The sequence below is a fragment of the Mastacembelus armatus genome, chromosome 12, assembly GCF_900324485.2.
Source record: "Mastacembelus armatus chromosome 12, fMasArm1.2, whole genome shotgun sequence".
Taxonomy (NCBI): domain Eukaryota; kingdom Metazoa; phylum Chordata; class Actinopteri; order Synbranchiformes; family Mastacembelidae; genus Mastacembelus; species Mastacembelus armatus.
Genome location: NC_046644.1, coordinates 12731097 through 12741104, shown reverse-complemented (window position 1 = coordinate 12741104; position 10008 = coordinate 12731097).

Genomic DNA, 10008 nt, shown 5'->3' with positions numbered 1-10008 from the left:
AACACACACACACACACACAAACACATACGACATGTTACCCTACCCAGAGACCTCTGACTTGAACCTGCTGCTCTCACTCAGCAACACATAAATCACAGGGCTCTCAGCAGCACTGCTGGCCCTCAGTGCCATGCTGAACTTGACTCCACGGGAATAAAAGTCTGTAACTGGATACAAAAACTAATCCAGGCCAGAGACAATTGCTGGCATACAGAGGCCCTAGAGGTGCTGATACCCCCCTGTGACGATACACCATCTTTCCACCATGAGACCTCTGACTTCTGCATTAGGCGACACAGGCCTGCTAGGTGCTACTGGTCAAAAAACAGACAGGGAGAACAAGTGAGGACATGAGGAAAAGCGGGTGATGAAGACATAGCCTGTCACGTCACGCTCACGCTTTGCTCGCCATCTGTTTCTCTACTTCCCCAACCCTCCGTCTGTCAGGTATGATGAAGATGTTACAAAACTTAATGAATAAATGGCTTATTTCTGTCTTTGTCATGTTGTGCACCTCTCTCTCTCGCTCTCTCTCTCTCACACACACAGGTACAATTAAGTACAATGTCCAGGTTAATGTAAATCAGGTTAATGTAATGCACTACATTCCAGTGGGAGATATTGAACTAATATATATCACATGTGCCTGAAAACCTTTTCAGTAAAAATGCCAACCTCACAGACATGTTTAGAATGGAAGGGGTAACTGACAACAGTATGTACAATGTGGTTAGTTCTGCTGACAACTGGGAAAAGAGTGTTGTGCTTCTGTGACACTGAAATAGTTTGTTGAGCTTTAGGGAAATGTCTTAACTAAATGAAACATTGATGAAGAAAAGCGTCCAATTGTTCTCAGGGCTTAATGAAAGAGAGTAGGTAAGAAGAGATGCCTCTGTTATGGTCGTGGGGATTTATGGGGCTGTATTGAAATCCAAAAGTTAAAAGTTAGGTTTTCAACAACCCTACACAGCAAAGCAGCCTGTCCTGTAATCTAGCAGCCTACTACAACCGTTAACTAACTGCTTAACTGCACTCCTACAGCACACTCCATGCCTCAGTCTCAGCCCCCCAGTCAGAGCCGCAGCACCGACACCAGCTCCGGTTATACAGGAATGCCTCTGTACTCTTTTGTCCTGATAGTGTGGCCACTGTTTCACTCTGATAACATCAGGCACCAGGGCCTGCACAGACACAGGGCTCTGTAACACACTTTTATGACTGTACTATCCAGGACTGATATCTACAGCCATCAGCTCACAGACAGACCAGATACACCTATAAGCGCACAGATGTACACTCAACTTCACTATTGATTCCATCTCCCATAATTTTTGTGCTGATCTACACACATATATTCACAAATGAACTTCTATCTTCAGTCAACATGTATTGCATTAGCCTCAAACTGCTAAATTACCCATAATCCTAACTTCTTAACATGGTTACTAAAATTAAATCATCAACCTCACACTAAGACTAATGCCTAAAGAAAAGCTAGACTAAATGCTAAATGTAAACCCAGTAACCCTAAACCTAACTTGGATATAACTTATAAAATTCCAAAAACCAAACTAAAAATATCTGTCTCTATTTTGTTATCTCTCTAAATATACTGTATTTGGTCCTCAAATAAATAACACATAAAGAGCACATGCGAACATTCCCACACAACCAGTCTAAATCAAATAGACTGAGCATGAACCACAGACATTGTTTAGTAAAGTCGGTGTTATCAGGAGATAAGACCACATGATTAGCAGTCACGCTGACTGAATTACAGTCATATAAAATAAGTTCTTCCATCACTGTTAATGCTGTATTTGTAGACTTTTTTTTTATTATACTGTAGTAGTTAAACATAGTACCACTGCGTTTATTTATTTTTATCCAAGTGCATGTCTGTAGTTTCGGGTGTCACAAACATGTTAGCCTCTCCCTGAAGGGTGCGCTATGAGTCCCGCTACTGACATTTGTACATGTTGGACAGATTTCAGTCGCGTACTGGGCAGTCTGGGTCGAATTTGATTTCAGCCTCTGCTCTGCGACAAACCAACCTGATGTAGACGACATTTCACAACCTTTCTGACATTTAATTGTTGTTATAGCCACATGCTTGATTGAACTACTCCTCACAAGAAGAATTACCTGGATGTATTTACCTTTTTTTTTAGGTACATACACCACATATAATGGTAGGATACTAGGCAACTGGCAGCCATGCACTGGTTACTGTTAAAATCAAGCATCTAGAGACTGAAGACAGAATCTAGAGATCATATGATATAACTTTGGAGGACATAAACATAAACACACAACTTCGACCATAAGAATGTCTAGAATGATAAGCTTGAACTTTAAATAATTTTATCTTGTACACAGTTATTTTACAGAACAAAAGGTTTGATGAATAGAATTACAAGCAGGATTGTATTGTTAGAACTGACTCGGGATACAGACAGATAAAGGAGGATAAAATGAAAAGTTTTTTTTGTCACAAACTAAGCAACCTTACAACTAGACGATAACTTGTTTTGTAAATCTGATGCATCCAGTTGATGAAAAATGTGGCCTTAACATTAACTGTCAGAGTGAGACACCACAGATAGCCTTTGCTCCTGTGTGCCTTTTGATGGACAGCACCGCTTCATTCTTTCACATTGATGGTCAGTCACACAAACAAAAAGAAGGATGAGATGAGTTTCTCAGGGGAGTGAGGATAATAAAATCAGGGTGTTTGTGTGTGTCCTGAGTGGGGGCCATTTTTGATGCTCTAACAGAATGAAGGTCTTTGGCGGCCCGGCCTGGCAGTCTTTTAGCTAAAGCAAGCAGATTTCTTTGAAGCCTGGCCACCTTGGCTGAAGAGTCATTACTCCCGAGCTTTTCTATACATTAGCCATGCTACAGCAGCACAAGTGCATTACAGGCTGCCGCCCCAGCAGGACCCAATTGTACTCCCTCTTGTTAAATATTACCCCAACAGAGCTTTTGATTTTATTTTCATTTTTTTTCTCCCCATGCCGCTTATCCTCCTCCCTCCCCCGATCAGATTAGGATCGATTGCTGTGTGGCAGAGCTGGCCCAGACATGAGGACCTGAACAACGCTACAGCGTGATTGTGCTCCTCAGGCTCCGCCTTGGAGACTATTCAGGAGACTAAATAGAATGATTTGCCCTTAGATGTCAAATTTCCTCCGAGACAAGGATGTCAATACCAATTAGATTGTCTGCAGTTGCCTTAGTTACGCCAGCCCGCCCCACACCACCGCCACCCAGCCTCTTTCCCTTTAAAGATACACAAGCTCTCTTAACATCTCACTCACATCTCTTTTTTGTAGGCAGAGTGGTGGTCTCGGCACCAAGCCTTTAGCCTCAAATCAGTTTTATGACTGGCGCTGTGCAGACATTAAGCTAACTCCATTAGCCTCTCTGAAGAAGATGGCCTGAGGGGATTCTGAGGGGCCAAGATGGGACTGGGTAAGTGTGTGTGTGGTGAAATGGTGAAGGGATAACATTGTCTTACAGAGTCTTTTGGCATCTCCTTAAAGGTGACCGTGCGTGTGCTGGTCTGAGAAGGCAAAGGCCCACTGGAGCAGGAACATAAACAAGAAGGAGAAGTGGGCAGAAAATGGATTAATGAACAAATGTAATTAGGAGAAAGGGAGGATGGAGAGACTAGGAGAAAGGATGCTGTCTCCACTTAGTATCGTGGCTCCTGCAGGCGCTTAAGTGCTAACATGACAAACAGATGTGGCCATGGCTACCCAGCCATAGGACTGCACACACTCACATGCGCACACAAACACACAAGCATACAGATATACCTGTAGATACAAATGCTGTCTGGCTCTTGCTGTCTTAATTATCATGAAAGTTGTATTTTCATTTCACTGTATATATATATATGACACGTACACACATTTTTATAGATCGTTTGAAATCATTACAGAGAAGGACTAAAAGGTTTGCTATTACTGACTTACTTTGCTGTTTTCTTTCTGTTTAGAGGAAAATAAAATGCATAGACCAATGTCTTATCTCAGGAAAACTTAAAGTCACTGTAAATAACAGATCTGTCATATCTTCAAAACATTAAAAAATTATTAAATAAATGCAGAAATAGATCAAACCGTATACAACACAACAGAAACCATGACGATAGATTTTTAGTTCTATCTAACAATAATTTTTGCACAGTTGCTTAAGCTTAAAACCACTGTTGGTGCCTTACGAGGAGCTTTAAGATACACTCAATGTTTTGATGAACTCCTGTTATTTTAATTAACATTCATTCAGGCCTATGTTTTCTCACAGCAGTTGTTTGCATTAATATTTGTATTGAGGCCTGAAATGACTGAACGACAAGTGTATAATTTCCTGTAGTTTAGTTTACATTGTTATTGCTACAGGAATGTGAAACCTTATACTTTCTTTTCCAGGTTACAATTAGCATCTACATCATTTTTAACTACCAGTATTACAACTGACTCAATCAATACCTTCCCAGAAACAATCCAAATCAGCCCGAGATAAAGTCATCAGCTGTCTTTTCAGTTCTCCACAATTACATTTAACCATAAATATAGATGATCCATTTTGAGAATACATGATTGGATCATAACATACAATAATTTAAACATTAACTACAATTATTAAATTTCATTGAATATATTTTACAGCAACCACTGGTTGAAACGTTCGAGATACACAAGAAAAATGGTGTCACTATTTGTTTTACAAGCCAAGATTCTGAATGTTATGCACAGTCTTTCCTTCAGTTTCAAAGACATGCTGTGCACAACCAGCAGACACTGACAAACTAATGTGAGTCAAGACCAGAGTTGAGAATCTCTTTTTTCTCCCCCAGTACCTTTTCCCTTTTTTTATGGGCACACAACATTACACATTCAATTCTTCGGTGAGTAATAGAAACTGAACTTGCATTTTGAAGTTGGTTTAACCTTGCAGTGACACCTATTGCAGATGCTTTGAAATGGTTGAGAAGAATAGTTTCCGCATGTTAGGATCTGCAATTAGGCAGCACATCTGCACCAGCAGCAGTGCCCCAGCACCCTGTCAACCTCCAAATCGAGTATTCTCGGGGTGTTGGTGTTGGTTGAACGCCAACAAAAACAGTTCCCACTGCATAACTGTGAATAATTTTGAGATGTATTTCAACTAGACAGTGAAATGGGTTTCAACACTATGCGTTTCACTTTCAAATAAATAAGAAAAGGAACAAATGAGGAGAGCAGCAGAGACATGGATACAAGACACAGAACAGGATGAGCAACGGGCTGAGCGAAGTGAAGAGACAAAGAACGATAAACAGAGCAAACGATGAAAGAAGAGGAGGAGAGATAGTGACATCCATGAGACAGACATTTACAACCAGATCATCAATTAACCACTCCAATCACAATGGATCAAGCCATTAAATGTGCGTTTCTTCCAAACGACCTCCTGACAACTACAGATCATGAGCTTGTATTGATGGCTGTTGGAACACTATGCAGTCCCAAAGTCTGAGAAGTTCACTGTTTGTCAGTTAATTCGGCACATGCGGTCAGGAAGAAAACAAATGTCTGCCCTCTCAACTTACGTATGTCTCATTAAATGCAATCCAGTTATTTCAAGCTACAAGACTAATGTCTTGTGCTCTCAAGTTGACATGTTTACCTTGCTCTCGTTTTTCTTGTGCTGAATAAGCACAGAATGTGACCATTAAATGTATTGCTGATGGAGAGACAAGGGGAGGGAAACATCAATATTAAAGTGAACTTGAGTTACTGCGAGCAGTATTGCCTGATAGGCTATCCACGTGTGACATCATCACCAGGTTCAGTATAAAATATGCTGTGAATTTCCACTCAAAGTTAAAAATGTAAGCATGTCACCCACCCTTGTTTCTGTGACTTGCAAATGTTTACTTATATCAGAATACACTAATGCTCTGGAAGAATAAATGCTGCGGGAGGGATATTTTCACCATATACTTATCTCCCTAAATCTATTCAAAATGAAAAAACAGATATTCACTTTTCCATTATTATTGCAATTAGTCTCTGTGTAATGAAAAAAACATGTCAAACAAAAAGACCTTGGGACATGGCATACTCCATAAAATCCTACTTTCAGCACCTCTGAAATTAGACCTAAAGTCCCCCCAGAGGGGCTATTAGACGACAAATCCCTGCCATTGACCAGGTTCTGCCCTCTGCCTGCTCATGACTGACATCCAGACCTCTTTGAAGTCCCTCGTCACAACAACACCGGCACCTTTTCCTCTTCTCCTCAAGACAAAATGTGAGTTGCTCCTTTCAGGATACCAGAAAAGAGCAGGAAAAGGTTTCAGGAAAAGGGATGTAAAGGGGGCCCACAACATTTAAAAAAAAAAAAAGCCAGATGTTTGCCTCCCGTGCTAACATGTGGAGACATGCGCTTGCCGTGGGCCTGCATTAATGAAGGTAGAGATCCATCTGGGGGGGGCTGATAAGCAAGGGGATGTTGTGTGATAGGCCGTGGAACATACACACACTCACCCGGTCACATGTGCTAGCAATAAGTTAGCCACGCTGCCACTCTGGTCGGACAAACAGATGGAACCGGGCTGAGGCCCTTCTGCTGAGACGGGAAATAAAAAGCCCAGGGAAAGAAGCATTTCTATTGAAATGCTGCTGTTGAATTGCATTATTGTACTCTAACCACAACAGAGCAGATTTCAATTATTTCCTGGCAAAACGAATATCAAACTTATGAACAATGTTGTAGGGCACATTAAAACAGTTGTAGCTGGTGACAACTTTTATATTATTAACATTTTGCCTTACTTAAAAAAAAATATAGAGAGCAGCTTGTTCATTTTATCTGAGCATTAATAGTTTTGTTTTAAATAATGCTGTGCACAAAAGAGGTTAGAATAATATCTGAAAAAAGTTCTTTTTAATTATACCATTGTTTTCTAAATTTGCCTTTCTGATGAAAGAGTAGAATAAAAATAATGCTAATAAAAATTTAATTTTCTTTTGAATATAAAATTTCTAATACAAATACAGTAGTTAATTTATCTAACAATTGAGATGACATACAGTATGTCGTGCCTACTGTGTGCCACAGTGCTCACTGTGAAAAATATCCTATTTTTGTCTGGTGAAGCTCACACTGACAGGTACTTCTAGGTTAATATTTAACTTCCTACAATATCTTTTAAAAGGAAAAGCATATTAAATCCTAATGCTATTTTCATAGGCATTAATTATGCTGATTCAAAATTCATTGTGCTATTTGATCAAAAAAAAGGTCCATTTCAGACAAAAAAAAAAAAAGTTTGTATCACTCTAGATCATTGTATTGTTGAGTATTTCATTAATATAATCTTTCCTTTCCATTGTCACATTATGTTGCTATAGCAATTCATTAAAGCAGAGAAATGATATGATAATTCCCATGTCGCTCCTGAGAAAACTAGGATTTTATTTGGAAAAATAATCAGCTGCATGCACTTGAACTCTTTATGGCCATTGTTATGCTGAACCCCTGATGGACTTTCTGGCTGGCATGAATAAAGAACTTACCTACATGAATGTCTGTGCTTCTGTCTGTCTTTAACTGTTACAGTGCAAAAAATATCAGAGGGCTTTAGAGTTTTGCTGGCAGGAAAAGTGTGTGTATTTGGCTGTATGTTTTGATTACATCACAGTAGACAGTGCATTTTAGAAACACTTTAGGTGGAATTAGGAAAAGGTATACAGAAATTACAATACATATATTGTAGTGAGATTCACATCTGTCATGCAAGCATGGGTACTGGGCAATTCAGCAAAGCATGCAGAGTTTCCTGCCAAAGTTCCCCACATTTCAAACTGAAAGGTGAATTATGTCAGCAGTGAGGAAATAAATTAGTATATATTAGTTTTTAAAAAGAGATGAGGATGAATTGTACGGTAAGTGAAGAAGGAAAGAGGGAGGGGAGGAGAAAGGAAGGCTGAATGGTAATGTAAAGACTGCATGGAATGCTCTCTCATGAACTGTAAATGAACCCCTAAACCCCAATCTCCACCTGAAAAAAATCTGCCCTTTGCCCTGACACACAACCACAGCACTTGGAGCCTGCAAGGGGGATTGCCATGTTAAAATCGCAGACACATCTTTATAGGCTTTAAAAAAAAAAAAACAAAACCAATAATTGTGGATCTTTATTCATATTTGATCATTGTGATTTCTGTGATTGTTTTAGGGGAAAGAGGGAATATTGGCAACCATGATACCTGAAACACACACTAAGATCTCATGAGAGAAGTGTTGACAATTGGGGATTAGGGTGTGCTTATTTTGGACAGCAACAAGTGCACAGAAATATCACAGGACAAAGATGTAAAAATGACTCTATTGGGAAATTTCCCACAATTACGTACTGTTTCATTCTTAGTTTGAACTTAATGACCGAAAAACTCAGCAAAAAAAAATACCCACAGTGAAAACATTCTGTGACAGTCTAAGAACTTCAAGTTCAACACTTGTAGTGTGTAACCACATTGTTGGCTTTCTGATCTATCCTCAGCTGTCATCAGTGACACACATCACATTAAAACTGGGACTGAAATGAGGTAGTGATAACCACAGTTGCATGGTTCGAATGGTGTTTAAGCAGTCTAATGCCCTGTTTGTTTTCCTATGTCTTCTCCCAGTGGTCCTCTCAACTCAGTGAGAGTGTGTTGAGTGCTGGGATTGGTGTGTTTTTGTCTGTGTGTGTATGTTCAGAGACACTCCCTCTCCTAAACTGGGCTTTCGCTCTGTGTCTGTCTCCTTCCTCCATTCAGTCTTTCACTTTCTCCTCACTCACTCTTTTCTTTTGCATTTTCCTTCCCCTCTGTATGTCTGCTTGTTTCCTCCTCCTCCTTTCTTCTCCCTCTCTCCTCCCACAGGGCCTGTATGCATTCCTGCCAGGAGGGGCGGAGGTGTCTGTGATCCACGCTCGATAAGGACCAGGCCTCCCCTCAACGCCACCCTCCATGTTCACCCTCACCCCCTCCCTGGGAAAATGGGTGCACCCTCCTCTCTGGCAGGGCAAAGGCTCCCCTTTGAGTGTGCTGCCAGCCGTGGCAGCAGAGACCTAACATGATTTGTTTGTCTGCTGCTGCGTGTTTGCACCAAACTCTAGCGCCAACCCCCATTAGTCCTGCCAGAGACCCAGAGGGCTGGTTAGCTGGTACAGATCTGAAGTGAGGCTCCTGGAAATAGTGGGTGGAGGGTTAAAGGGGCGTTAAAGAGGGTGAGGTACAGAAGGTGGGGGATGTTGGGAGAGGTCAGGATTAAAATGAGTTTGGAATATGATCTAGGGGCTGGAAACATTCACAATTCCTCAAAAACAAATCTGGCCACAATAGGTTACATTCAGCATATGTGAGATAACAGAAAAATGCGCGCACACATACACATACACATACACACACACACATACACACACACACACACACTGAACTATAAAACTAATCACTCAGTTCACATTCCTAAAGATTGAGGGTTTTCCCATTTTTCCTTTTTTTTCCTTGTGTTTTGTAATTGGCCTGCTTCCTGGTGCAGTGGTGGACAGCAGGCGCAACAGCGGCTGCCCAGTCGACCCATTGATCTTTCATCAGCTCATAGAGTTAAAGCTGAAGGCATGAGGGAGAGGCTGGAGAGACAGCCCCTCTTTTTATGTCCGCCCGCTGGAACCTGCCTAGGATTGTTCCCTGTTTCCTCAGATTGTTTTTCATTTAATCAGGGTGCAGTGCTGTGCCGCTCTAAGGAGGTGAGGTGGAGTGTCGCAGACATTTAGGGGAGCACATTACAGCCACGGCCTGGGTAGGTAGATACAATGGAAAAGCAGGGCTTGTTTTCTGATAACATTTCAGTTTCTTTGTGTGAAGGTGTGTGTGTGTGTGTGAGAGAAAGAGTTTTTGGCTTTATGTTACTTTGAACGTATGGGATGTGTGACATCTTTACAGGATGTTTCTCCCTGTTTCAAAAGG